The 13,839-nt window shown below is 44.9% G+C and overlaps 1 protein-coding gene across 3 annotated transcripts in view; it reads right to left on the bottom strand.

Moving 5' to 3' along the window:
- Nucleotides 1-13,839, bottom strand: part of TEX10 (testis expressed 10) — a 1,074,503-nt gene that overhangs the window by 891,923 nt on the left and 168,741 nt on the right. The window lies entirely within an intron of this gene.

The raw sequence follows: 13,839 nt of genomic DNA, 5'->3' as shown, positions 1-13,839 counted from the left end.
GAGGACTAAATACCCCTAAAGATGGAAATGGGAAATCCTATCTTGCCTCAGAGCAGAGCCCCAAAGGATAGGCAGCCCCCCACAAATATTGACTGAGTTCAAGAGGAAATGCGTACACAGGCAGAAAAAACAGAGTTTAGCAAAAGAGGCACTTCTAGCTAAAATAGAAAAGGATAGGACAGAGTTCTAAGCGGTCAGTATTAAAACACTAGAAAAATCCACAGCAGGATATACTATATACTACATCTAACTAAAGACACAGGATGTATATCTGCATCTCCAGAGAAACCAGCATGACAGAAAAATCCAAACAAGTCTAAGCTGGACAAAAACACAATAGATTGCACTGCACATAAAAGCACACTGCATGCGTGCTACACAGAACCAAAACCAGACACTTCTCTTAGCTGAAATGACAGCAGGGCAAGTGGAGCCAGACAGAGATGCAATCCCTCCAAGATACAATGGACAACTGGCAGGGATTGATGGATCCTACAAACCTAAATACCTAATAGAGCTGCAATAAGCAGAAACACCTGCCCTGGCTATAATCCAGAGACCACTGCACTACCACTAACAACCACCGGAGGGAGCCCAAGAGCAGAATTCACAACAGGGCGGCTCAAATTCCGGCAATACTTGCCCAGTAGGAGGGCCAAATATGGAATTAAGCTCCACAAATTGTGGGAGAATACCTCATTCTACACCCACAAGTTTAGGGTTTATGAAAGGAAGGACACCCAGATTCAACCCCCTGAATTCCCCTGTCCTGGAAGTGAGTGGAAATTAGTGCAACCACTTCTGGGTCTGTACATAGATAACTTTTATACCAGCATCTCTCTCTTCAACTACCTCTCTGCCAGAGCTACCGCTGCCTGCGGTACTGTCCGCAAGAAATCAGAAAGGCTTCCATAAGACGCTAATTGGGCAGTTGCTCAGAAAGGATGAAAGGGAAAGCCCAATGAAGCGACAAGCGGTAAAGTACAAAGACCAGAGGAATGTCCTTTTTTTACCACTATACAGTACATGGTGATGGCAGCACTCCCACCGCTGTACAAGGTTCCTCCGCACAGGTCAAACAAGATTGCGTGCTGGGGTTACAACAAGAACATGGGGGAATTGACCTTTCTGATCAAGCCCTCCAGCGCCATGTACAGATGGCATTGCATAACTATAACGCTTTCGTGCTATCACAATGTGCAGGCCCGAACGGGAACTTCCTTCAGTTCCAACAGGTAGAGTTTAAGGCAATAATATTTGAAAGTTATGAAAGAGCAGCCCCAGGACTTCTGGAACTAAAGGTACCCGTGTTGCGCCAGGGCAACATTTTCCCGGTGAAATCCCTCAAACTGCAAAGAGAAAGGTTGCAAAAAAAAGCTGCAACGTGTGTTACAGAAAGAGGACACGACAGACACCATTTGTGTGACACCTATCCCGGCAAACCTGGTCTGTAATCTATCACTCTTCCATGGACTAATAAAATTCATTTCTGACTTCCATAACTCACATATGCCAAACTGACATACACAACTTGTATGCCAACGTGATGCATTCTACACAACTCACATATGCCAACCTGATGCATTCCACACAATTTACATATGCCACCACACTATAAAATTCACATAGCAGGAAAACACGATCAATTCCAATATAGGGTCACCAGAGTCTCTCCATGTGGCTAAGCAGTATTATACAGCCATACATAGTGTATTTCTACAGCCAGCGGAAAGTGTGGAACACATTTTGGTGCCATTTTTTTACCCTTTCCCAATATGAAAATGTAAGATTTGGGGCCAACACAATCTTGGAGGTAAAAATGTGAATTATTTTTTCTCCCCTGCCCAATGGTATACAATTCTGTGACACCTGTGGTGTCAATATGATCACTGCACCCATAGATCAATTCACTGAGAGGTTTAGTTTGTAAAATGAGGTCAGTTGTGGTTTCTGCTCGTTTGCCACATCAGGCGCTCTGCCATTGTGACATGGCACCCTCAAACCAGTGAAGCAAATTCTGCACTGTAATATTCCCTTCTGAGATTTGCACTGTAACTACAAAGTAGTTTTTGACCACATATGGGGTATCGGTGAACTCAGGAGAAATTGCACAACAAATTTTGGGGTCCATTCTCTCCTATTACCCTTGTGAAAATACTAAATTTGGGGCTAAAATACATTGTTGTGGGAAAAATTAGATTTTTTAATTTTCTCGGTTCAACAATATAAATTTCTGTGACGCACCTGGGTGGTCAAGATGCTGACCACACATCTAGATAAGTTCCTCAAGGGGTCTAGTTTCCAAAATGGTGTCACTTCTGGGGTGTTTCCACTGTTGAGGCACATCAGGGGCTCTACAAACGCCATATGGCATCCGCTCTAAATTCCAGATAATTTTGCATTCAAAGTCAAAATGGTGTTCCTTCCCTTCAGAGACTTGCCATGCCCCCCAAAAAGTAGTAGTTTTCTCCCACATAAGGGGGATCGGCGTACTCAGGATAAATTACACAACCATTTTCAGGGTCCATTTTCTCTTTTCCTTTGTGAAAATACAAAATGTTAGGCAAACAACTTTTTTTGGGGGAAAAAAAAAAAGTAAAATGTTAAAGCAATGTGGAAGGAAAAAAAAATTCTTGTGAAGCATGTGAAAAGGTAATAAACTTAATGAATGTGGTTTTGAGTACCTTGAGGGGTGCAGTTTTTAGAATGGTGTCACTTTTGGGTATTTGGTCATGTAGGCCATCAAAGTCACATTAAACGTGATGTGGTCATTATAAAAAAAAAAAAAAAATACTTTTGTAAACTTTGTTGGGAAAATGGGAAATTGCTGATCAACTATTAACCCTTTGTAAGACAACCACTGGACAGGTGCTTGAAGGGAGATCAGCACCATCGAGGTTGGTAGCTTCGGTGATGCAAGCCCGGGAAAGCATGCTCCAGCACGTATAGTGCGGAGAGAGTTAATACGTTGTATCAGGGCCGGGTTTTAAGAGCATTCAAAAAGGATGGGTGGAATGACTACTCACATATCCCAACCCAGGTGGTGTGGTTTGGCAGATAAAATGGAGACCAATTGTCTAATTCGGTGTCTGTGACTGGAGATGTGGAGGCATCCAACGCGTTTACTGAAGGACACCAACCTGAGCAAGCAAAACCGCACTACTAAATGGACTGTTAATTTTCAGGCTTTTTTTCACTTTGTTCTGGAAAAGGCTGTCTTATTTCCTTACGTTGAGCAGTTTATGCAGTTCTAATAAACCTGCCCGGACATTTTAATGAAACCTCTTTCTGTGCCTAGCTCAACCGCAGCCGAGTACAAAACCCTACTTCCTAACAAAAAAAAATTGTGTTTCAAAAATTATGCTGATGTTAAGTAGACCTGTGAGAAAGGTTATTTCTTAACTATCTTGTGTGTGATATAATGCTCTGGTTTTAACCCCTCAGTGACAGAGCTAATTTGCTACTTAAGCCCTTAATCCCATTGGACGTACTATCCCGTCAAGGTGACCTAGGACTTAATTCCCAGTGACCGGATAATACGTCCAGTGCGATCAGCCGCACTCACGGGGTGAGCGCGGCCGAGTGTCAGCTGGCTATTGCAGCTGACATCCGGCACTATGTGCCAGGAGCGGTCATGGCCCGCCCCCGGCACATTAACCCCCGGCACACTGCGATCAAACATGATCGTAGTGTTCCGGCGGTATAGGGAAGCATCGCGCAGGGAGGGGGCGACCTGCGTGCTTCCCTGAGACCATCGGAGCAACGCGATGTGATCGCGTTGCTCAAAGGGTCTCTTAACTCCTCCTCCCTGCAGGCCCGGATCCAAAATGGCTGAGGGGCTGCATCAGGGTCCTGCAGGGAGGTGGCTTACCAGCGCCTGCTCAGATCGCTGATCTACCACAGTGCACAGCAAAGTATCAGATCAGCGAACTGTCACCTTACTGTGATGTCTCCCCCTGGGGCAAAGTAAAAAAAAGTTTAAAAAAAATAAAAAAAATCCTAAATAAATAATAAAAAAAAATATTGTTCCAATAAATACATTCCTTTATCTAAATAAAAAATAAAAAAAAGAATAAAAGTACACATATTTAGTATCGACGCGTCCGTAACGTCCCAACCTATAAAACTGTCCCACTAGTTAACCCCTTCAGTGAACACAGTTAAAAAAAAAAAAAAAAACGAGGCAAAAAACGCTTTATCATACCGCCGAACAAAAAGTGGAATAGCACACGATCAAAAAGACGGATATAAATAACCATGGTACCAATGAAACCGTCATCTTGTCCCGCAAAAAACGAGCCGCCATACAGCATCATCATCAAAAAAATAAAAGTTATAGTCCTCAGAATAAAGTGATGCAAAATATAAAAATATCGTATTTTTCGGACTATAAGACGCACCAGACTATAAGGCGCACCCAGGTTTTAGAGGTGGAAAATAGGGAAAAAATATTTGAAGCAAAAAAATGTGGTAAAATATTTAATAACATACTATTATATATAATAACACCAAATATAATAGTATGTTGGAAGCTGCGGGACCAGTGTGGTGTCTGTGAAGTACTATATGAAGATGCTGGGGGGTGAGTATAAGAATGGGGGCACAGGGCTTATATTGAAAGCACCACTCCAGCACTGCAAAATAACACTGGAGTGCTGCTTTAAAAGCCCATGGGAGAACTATAACTCCCAGCATGTCCTGCAGATCCTATGACATGCTGGGAGTTATAGTTCACTAAAGGAGCGGCAGAGTGCTTTATTGTGTTTTGGAAAGACTAACCTCTCAATTGTGGCAGCCAGCCAGCCACTGCGGTGGGGTAAAAGCATCCCATGACTGCACACACAGAGACCTCCCTCTTGTTGCCTTTCCACAGCACAGGTAATGGAAGCCAGCAGATTCTAGTGTTGGAGTCTGAAGGACCTGTGATGATGTCAAGAAGAGGGAGGGCTCTGTGCTGCCATGTGATGCTCCAGCCCGCCCACTTCTGACATCACAGGTCCTCCTTGTGCACACTGCACAGCACTCAGCTCCAGCACGGGCAGGTATGCAGCGGTCTCCTCTCACCCAGACCCTGCTGCTGCTGCCTCCTCCTCCCCCAAACACAGGGATCTCCCCAGCTGCTGCAGGAATCAGCGCTGAGGAAATCATGTGTGTCCCTGCTTAAGTGCAGTATTCATTTGCTGCTCCCCGCTCAAAGCTCAGCTGATAGGTGGGCGGGGAGCAGCTAATGAATATTCACTGCACTTAATCATCCCTTAAGCGCTTTCCCCAGAGCTGATTCCCAGCAGTAGGGACATTTTTCTGCCTCCTGAAATGGGATAACAGTGAGATCCCACTCGCTGCTGCCCCCTCCCCACATGCTACATCCCTACCATAAGACGCACAAACACTTTCCTCCCAAATTTGGAGGAAAAAAAAGTGTGTCTTATGGTCAGAAAAATACGGTAGTTTTTATCGTATAAAAGCGCTAAAACATAAAAAAAATTATATAAATGAGGAATCTCTGTAATCGTACTGACCCAAAGAATAAAACGGCTTTATCCATTTTACCAAACGCGGAACGGCATAAATGTCCCCCCCACACACACACACACGAGAAATTCATGAATAGCTGTTTTTTGGTCATACTGCCTCACAAAAATCAGATTAAAAAGCGATCAAAAAATGTCACGCGCCCGAAAATGTTACCAATAAGGCTACGTTCACATTTGCATTTCATCGGGCGCAGCCGCGGCGACGCATGCGTCATGTGCCCCTATATTTAACATGGGGGGGGCGCATGGACATGCGTTGTGTTGCGTTTTGTGATGCATGCGTTTTTTGGCGCAAGCGTCAGGGAGCAGAGGACGCAGCATGTTGCATGCAGCACACAACGCAAATGTGAACGTAGCCTAAAAACGTCAACTCGTCCCGCAAAAAACAAGACCTCACAAGACTCTGTGGACCAAAATATGGAAAAATTATAGCTCTCAAAATGTGGTAAAGCCAAAAAAAATTTGTTGCAATAAAAAGCGTCTTTTAGTGTGTGATGGCTGCCAATCATAAAAATCCGCTAAAAAAACGTGCTATGAAAATAAATCAAACCCCCCTTCATCACCCCCTTAGTTAGGGAAAAATAAAAAAAAATAAAAAATGTATTTATTTCCATTTTCCCAATAGGGATAGAGCTAGGGTTAGGGCTAGGGTTAGGGCTAGGATTAGATTATATTTACGTTTGGGATTAGGGTTAGGGGTGTGTCAGGGTTAGGGGTGTGGTTAGGGTTATGGTTGGGATTAGGTTACGGGTGTTGGAGTTGGGGTTAGGGGTGTGGATGGGATTAGGGTTAGGGGTGTGTTTAGGTTAGGGGTTCAGTTAGAATTGGGGGTTTCCACTGTTTAGGCACATCAGGGCTCTCCAAACGCGACATGGCGTCCGATCTCAATACCAGACAATTCTGAGTTCTGAGCTCCTTCCCTTCTGAGCTCTCCCGTGCGCCCAAACAGGGGTTTACCTCAAACATATGGGGTATTAGCGTACATAGGACAAATTGGACAACAACTTCTGGGGTCCAATTTCTCTTGTTACCCTTGGGAAAATTAAAATTTGGGGGGCTAAAAAACCATTTTTGTAGGAAAAAAATGATTTTTTATTTTCACGGCTCTGCGTTATAAATTTTAGTGAAATACTTGGGGGTTCAAAGTTCTCACAACACATCTAGATAAGTTCCTTGGGGGGTCTAGTTTCCAATAGGGGGTCACTTGTGGGGAGTTTCTACTGTTTAGGCACCTTAGGGGCTCTGCAAACGCAATGTGACGCCTGCAGACCATTCCATCTAAGTCTGCCTTCCAAATGGTGCTCCTTCCCTTCCGAGCTCTGCCATGCGCCCAAACGGTGGTTACCCCGCACATATGGGGTATCAGCGTACTCAGGACAAATTGGACAACAACTTTTAAGGTCCAATTTCTCCTGTTGCCCTTGGGAAAATACAAAACTGGGGGCTAAAAAATAAGTTTTGTGGGGAAAAAAAATTATTTTCACAGCTCTGCGCCATAAACTGTAGTGAAACACTTGGGGGTTTAAAGCTATCACAACACATCTAGATAAGTTCCTTGGGGGTCTAGTTTCCAATATGGGGTCACTTGTGGGGGGTTTCTACTGTTTAGGTACATCAGGGGCTCTTCAAATGCAACATGGCATCCCATCTTAATTCCAGCCAATTTAACATTGAAAAGTCAAACGGCGCTCCTTCCCTTCCGAGCTCTGCCATGCACCCAAACAGTGGTTTACCCCCACATATGGGGTACAGCGTACTCAGGACAAATTGCACAACAACGTTTGGGGTACAATTTCTTCTCTTACCCTTGGGAAAATAAAAAATTGGGGGCGAAAAGAATTTTTGTGAAAAAATATTTATTTTTACGGCTCTACATTATTAACTTCTGTGAAGCACTTGGTGGGTCAAAGTGCTCAACACACATCTAGATAAGTTCCTTAGGGGGTCTACTTTACAAAATGGTGTCACTTGTGGGGTGTTTCAATGTTTAGGCACATTAGTGGCTCTCCAAACGCAACATGGCGTCCCATCTCAATTCCAGCCAATTTTGCATTGCAAAGTCAAATGGCACTCCTTCCCTTCCGAGCTCTGCCATGTGCCCAAACAGTGGTTTACCCCCACATATGGGGTATCGGGGTATTCAGGACAAATTATACTACAACGTTTGGTGTCCAATTTCTCCTGTTACCCTTGGTAAAAGAAAACAAATTGGAGCTGAAGTAATTTTTTTGTGAAAAAAAATTAAATGTTCATTTTTTTTTTAAACATTCCAAAAATTCCTGTGAACCACCAGAAGGGTTAATAAACTTCTTGAATGTGGTTTTGAGCACCTTGAGGGGTGCAGTTTTTAGAATGGTGTCACACTTGGTTATTTTCAATCATATAGACCCCTCAAAATGACTTCAAATGCGATGTGGTCCCTAAAAAAAAATGGTGTTGTAAAACACGGGTATTACAAAATGTGTTATTTCATGAGACATGACGGCACCACGAGAGAGGGAATCCGCCCATCAAGGACAGGAAACCTTCAAGATAAAAATGGCGGCTCCTCTCTCCACATCAGTTGTTTTATAGAGTACGAGAAGAACTCCGCTGGTTAGTGTACACATAAATAATACATCCTATACGGTTCCCCAGGGAGTGTATAATACAAATAATGCTAATAATGCACCCAACTATTGATGTGATCAAAAGGGTGGGAATATAAGGGTGCCATCATGTCTCATGAAAAAACACATTATGTAATACCCGTGTTTTTCCATCATACATGACGGCACCACGAGAGAGTTAGAGATTTGTATTCTCTTTTAGGGAGGGATCAGTGCTTGTAACACTCTTCTCCCAAATGTGAGATCAGAGGTAGCACATAGGTCTAGCCTATAATGTTTAAAAAATGTAGACGGAGAGGACCAAGTGGCCGCCTTACAGATTTGGTCGATGGTAGCATCTGCTCTCTCCGCCCACGATGTCGCCATGGCCCTCGTGGAGTGGGCTTTCAGACCCTGTGGAACAACCCTGCCTGCACTACTATACGCTAGAATAATGGCCTCTCTCACCCATCTAGCGATAGTCTGTTTTGAGGCTTTAAGGCCCTTCATTGACCCCTCGAACGAAACAAATAAAGCCCTCCGATTCCTCCAGGATTTTGTACTCTAAATACTGTAGGATACATCTCCTGACGTCTAGGCACTGGAGTCTCTCCTCTTTCTTGTTACTAGGATTGGAACAGAAAGAGGGTAGGGTTATATCCTGAGCCCTATGAAATCTTGATACCACTTTGGGGAGATATGCCAGATCTAATTTTAATACAACCCTATCGTCCACAATTTGTGTGTAAGGGGGGTCAGCTGACAAAGCGTGTAAATCCCCCACCCTACGGGCCGATGTAAGTGCCACTAACAAAGCTGTCTTTAATGTCAGTACTTTATCAGATGCTGTATTTAAAGGCTCAAAGGGGCTTTCTGTCAAAATTGTTAACACTAGATTTAGATCCCATGGTGGAGGAGTAGGGGATGGAACAGAGTCAGCTCTACTACAGGCTCGGATAAACCTCACCACCCACCTATTGCTTGCCAGGTCACAGTTGAAAAGGGCTGCTAAGGCTGAAATGTGTACTTTGAGGGTACTAACAGATAATCCCAGATCAAAGGCCTTTAGCAGGAACTCCAGTATTGCCACTATCGGGACCTCCCCTTCCCGTATTGGTCCTGAGCTGGAGAGGAATTTCTTCCATATTCTCCCATAGATCTTGGTCGTTACTGGTTTTCTGCTACTGAGCAAGGTGGATATTAAACCAGCTGAGAACCCTTCTTTCTCTAACAACGACCGTTCAAATGCCAGGCTGTCAAATGTAGCCCGGAATTCTGAGGGTGGTTGAAGGGACCCTGTGTTAGAAGGTCCTGGCCTTCCGGGAGAACCCACGGGTCCGTGGCACTGACATCACTCTCAGCCAGTAAAACCATGGTCTTTTCGGCCACAAGGGAGCTATTACAATCACTCTGGCCTTGTTCTCCCTGATCTTCCTCAGAACTGCTGGGATTAGACATATCGGTGGGAAGGCATACAGGAGTCCTGACGTCCATTCTATGCTGAAGGCGTCTACTGCCAACGGCCTGTCTGCTGGGTTCAGGGAGCAGAATTATTGAACTTTTTTTGCTGGCTTTCGAGGCAAAGAGGTCTATACTAGGTCTTCCCCACATGTGTATTATCCGTTGAAAAATGGACTTTTTTTTAGGGACCATTCCTCTTGCCTCAAGTGGTTCCTGCTTAAAAAGTCTGCGTTTATGTTGTCCACACCTCGGATATGCAGGGCCGATAATGAAAGGAAGTGCCTTTCGGCTAGAGACATGAGTCTTGTGGTTATGTGCATCAGTGACCGAGAACGGGTGCCCCCCTGGTGGTTCACGTATGCGACCGCTGTTCGGTTGTCCGATAGGACTCTCACATGATGCCCTGCCAAGTGTGGAAGTAACTTCTCTAGCGCCTTTTCTATTGCTAGGAGTTCCCACTCGTTTGAGGATAGATTTTTCTCCTCTTGAGCCCAGGGGTCTTGGACCCATAGTGTGTCTGAGTGAGCTCCCCACCCCCATGGACTGGCGTCCGTTGTGATCACTTTGGAGGCTGTATATGTCCAGGAAACTCCTCTCGGAGATGACTCTCTGTAACCACCATCTGAGTGATCGGAGTACAGAGTGGAGGAGTGAGCTTCTGCTCTAGCTGCCCCTGACGTTCCAGGTCGTTCTGCAGCACACACCACTGCAGTTCTCTTGCATGGAACTGGGCCCATTTTACTGCCGGTATGCAGGAGGTTAGGGACCCCAATACTGACATGGCTTTTCTTAAAGTCATCTCTGGTTTTGTTAATGTTGTCATAATAATTTGTTTGATTTTTTCCTCCTTTTCTTCTGGGAGGCGATACTCCTGTGCCACGGAGTCTACCGTTATCCCCAGGAAATTCTGGACCATTGCTGGCTCTAGTTTTGATTTCTTGAGGTTTAGTTGCCATCCCAGTGCCTGTAGAGTGTCCATCACTATCCTGACCTGCTCCTGACAGTGAGACAAGTTCTTCCCCACTATCAGGAAGTCGTCCAAGTAGGGTATTATCAGAGTGTCTTTTTCTCTGAGATGTGCTGTGACCTCTGCAATCAGCTTTGTAAATACCCGTGGGGCTGTTGCTATCCCAAAGGGCAGAGCCCTGTACTGAAAGTGACGCAACTGGGACCCCATCTGAACTGCCACTCTGAGGAACTGACGATCTTGTTGTCTGATTGGGACGTGATAATAAGCGTCCTTGTGGTCGAGGACGGACATGTAACACTGGGGATATAGAAGTTTCACCGCTGATTTTATGGTTTCCATCTTGAATGATGGTATTATAAGAAATTTGTGGAGGCCTTTTAAATTTATTATTGTCCTCCAAGAATTGTCTGTATTTTTATGAGAAAAAGAGGGGAATAAAATCCTTCCCTCCTTTCCTCTATAGGAACTTCTTCCAAGACGTGCTTGTCTAGGAGTGATGTTACTTCCCCCTCCAGACTGTCTTGTTACTCTTGGGAGGACTGTACCGGGGTCTGCATATATCTTTTTGGAGGCCAGTGGTGGAATTTTAGTTTTAGGCCTGCTCCCATGATTTGTCGGATCCATACGCTGGATGAGATCCTCTCCCAGGCTGGAAGGAAGTGAGAGAGCCTCCCTCCCACCTGAGAAGGACCGTCAGTGAGAGGGTTTTTTGGTGTCTCTGGAGGACTTGCCAAAATAGAAGCCCCTTCCTCCCCTGGATCGCTTGTCCAGGTTGCTCCTGTCTCGGTCTCTATACTGCTGCCTTCGGAATTTTTGGCCTCTCCAAAAGGAGCGACGAAAGGGCTGAAATGGCTGTTTTGGAAAGTTTTTCTTTTTGTCACCGGCTTTTTTCAACACCTCGTCTAACGCCGGTTTAAACAGGAAGTTCCCCTCACAAGGCAAAGAGCAAAGCTTCATCTTTGCCTGAGTATCTCCTGGCCAGCATTTAAGCCATACGGCACGGTGTCCTGTGTTGGCTAAAGCTGCTGACTTTGCTGCCAGCCTAGCCGAGTCTGCTGACGCTTCAGCTAGAAACACTGCCGCTGCTCTCATGGTTGGTATTGCCTATAGGATAGCTTCTCTGGGAACTTTTTGTTCTACTTGTTCTTCCAGGTTGTCTATCCAGATTTTAAGGGATCTGGCTACACAAGTGGCCGCAATAGCTGGCCTTAGTGCACCTGCCGAGGCTTCCCATGCTGTTTTCAGGGAACTGTCCACCTTCCTATCCAGAGGTTCTTTTAGAGAACCTAGATCCTCGAATGGCAGGGAGGATTTTCTGGCAACTTTTGAAATTGCCACATCAATCTTCGGGGCTCTATCCCAAGATGAGGATGCCTCCTCTTCAAAAGGATATCTTCTCTTTAGGGAGGAGGTTATTTGGGACCTTTTTTCCGGTTTTTGCCGTTCCCTCTTAATCAGTTCTTGCAGCTGTTCATTAACAGGGAATGACCTCCGTTTTTTCTTTTGTAGACCACTGAACATAAGTTCTCGGGCTGTCTTTTTGGCCTTCTCGTCTACCAGCCCCATGGTAGAGCGAACAGCTTTTATAAGCTTATCCGTAGCATACATGACAGAAAATACCCAACAGTGACACCATATCTATATATATAAAAAAAAAAAAAAAAAAAACTGCACCCCTCACTGTGCTCAAAACCACATTCAAGAAGTTTATTAACCCTTTACGTGCTTCACAGGAACTGAAGCAATGTGGAAGGAAAAAATTTACATTTAACTTTTTTTCACAAACATTTTATTTCAGAAGCCGTATTTTTTTCCATTTTCTAGTGTAACAAGAAAAAATGAACCATAAAAGTTGTTGTGCAATTTCTCCTGAATACGTCGATACCCCATTTGTGGGATAAACCACTGTTTTGGAGCACGGCAGAGCTCGGAAGGGTAGGAGAGCCGTTTGACTTTTTCAACGCAGAATTGGTTGGAATTGAGATTTGATGCTATGTCACGTTTGAAGAGCCCCTGATGTGCCTAAACACTAGAAACCCCCCAACAAGTGGCACCATTTTGGAAAATAGACCCCCCCCCCCCCCCCCGCCTCATGGAACTTATCTAGATGTGTGGTGAGCACTTTGAACCCCCAAGTGCTTCACAGAAGTTTATAAGGTAGAGCCGTGAAAATAAAAAATCCTATTTTTTGCACAAAAATGACCTTTTCGCCCTAAATTTGTATTTTCCCAAGGGTAACAGGAGAAACCCCCAAGGTTGTTGTACAATTTGTCCTGAGTATGGCGATACCCCTTATGTGGGGGTAAACCACTGTTTGGGTGCATGACAGGGCTAAGAAGAGAGGGAGCACCATTTGACTTTTTCAAAGCAAAATTGGCTGGAATCAATGGTGGCGCCATGTCGCATTTGGAGACCCCGATTTACCTAAAACAGAAGAAACACCCCAATTCTAACTCCAACCCTAACCGTAACCCCAACCCACTTTTGTCCAACTAACCCTAATAGGGAAAAATAAAAAAATATATATTTATTTCCATTTTTTTTTAACTAAGGGGGTGATAAAGGTGGGGGTGGGGGGGCTGGGTACTTACCATTTTTTTACTTTTATCACTGTGATAGGGTCAAAGTGATAAAAATGCACCATTAGGAAAAATCTATTGCTGCAGGGTGCCAGCTGGCAGATCTCAGCGGTCGCACTGTGCATGCACCCACCATTTTCTTCTGGAAGATGATGTGGAAGGCCGTGGGATGGAGCCGGAGGGTCTGGGGATCCCGGAGGTACCGGGGGGGGGGGGCAGCTTCGGGAACCCCATTTCGCTCTCCTCTGGTATGCTAGCTCATATCAGAGGAGTGAGAAATGGGAAATCAGATTTTTTTATTTTTTTTTTTGCTGTCGCCGTTCGGTGCATAACAGCGATCGCAATACTGGTGATGGTTAAAAACAGACCCAAATCATGTTCACTGGGGTCTCAGCTATGCCCGGTACCTGAAACCCCAGACATTTTCCGACACTGGGGGGCATTATACCCTTATTTCTGAGCGCAGTTAAAAAGCGTAGCTGAGAAATAAGTACCCTTAACCCCTTTACCCCTGAGGGTGGTTTGCACGTTAAAGGGAATCTGTCTGTAATGCTGTAGATATTCCCCCAATGTAACCTGAAAGATAAGAAAAATAAGTTAGATTATACTCACCCAGGGGCGGTCCCGGTGCTATCAGGTCCGATGGGTGTCGCGGTCCGGGTCCCACGCCTCCCATCTTCGTACGATGACGTCGTCTTTGCTTCTTA

This window comes from Ranitomeya variabilis, chromosome 6 (genome assembly GCF_051348905.1).
Source record: "Ranitomeya variabilis isolate aRanVar5 chromosome 6, aRanVar5.hap1, whole genome shotgun sequence".
In the NCBI taxonomy this organism is placed as follows: domain Eukaryota; kingdom Metazoa; phylum Chordata; class Amphibia; order Anura; family Dendrobatidae; genus Ranitomeya; species Ranitomeya variabilis.
The sequence above is the reverse complement of the archived record's forward strand: the minus strand, read 5'-3'. Positions and strand labels throughout refer to the sequence as shown.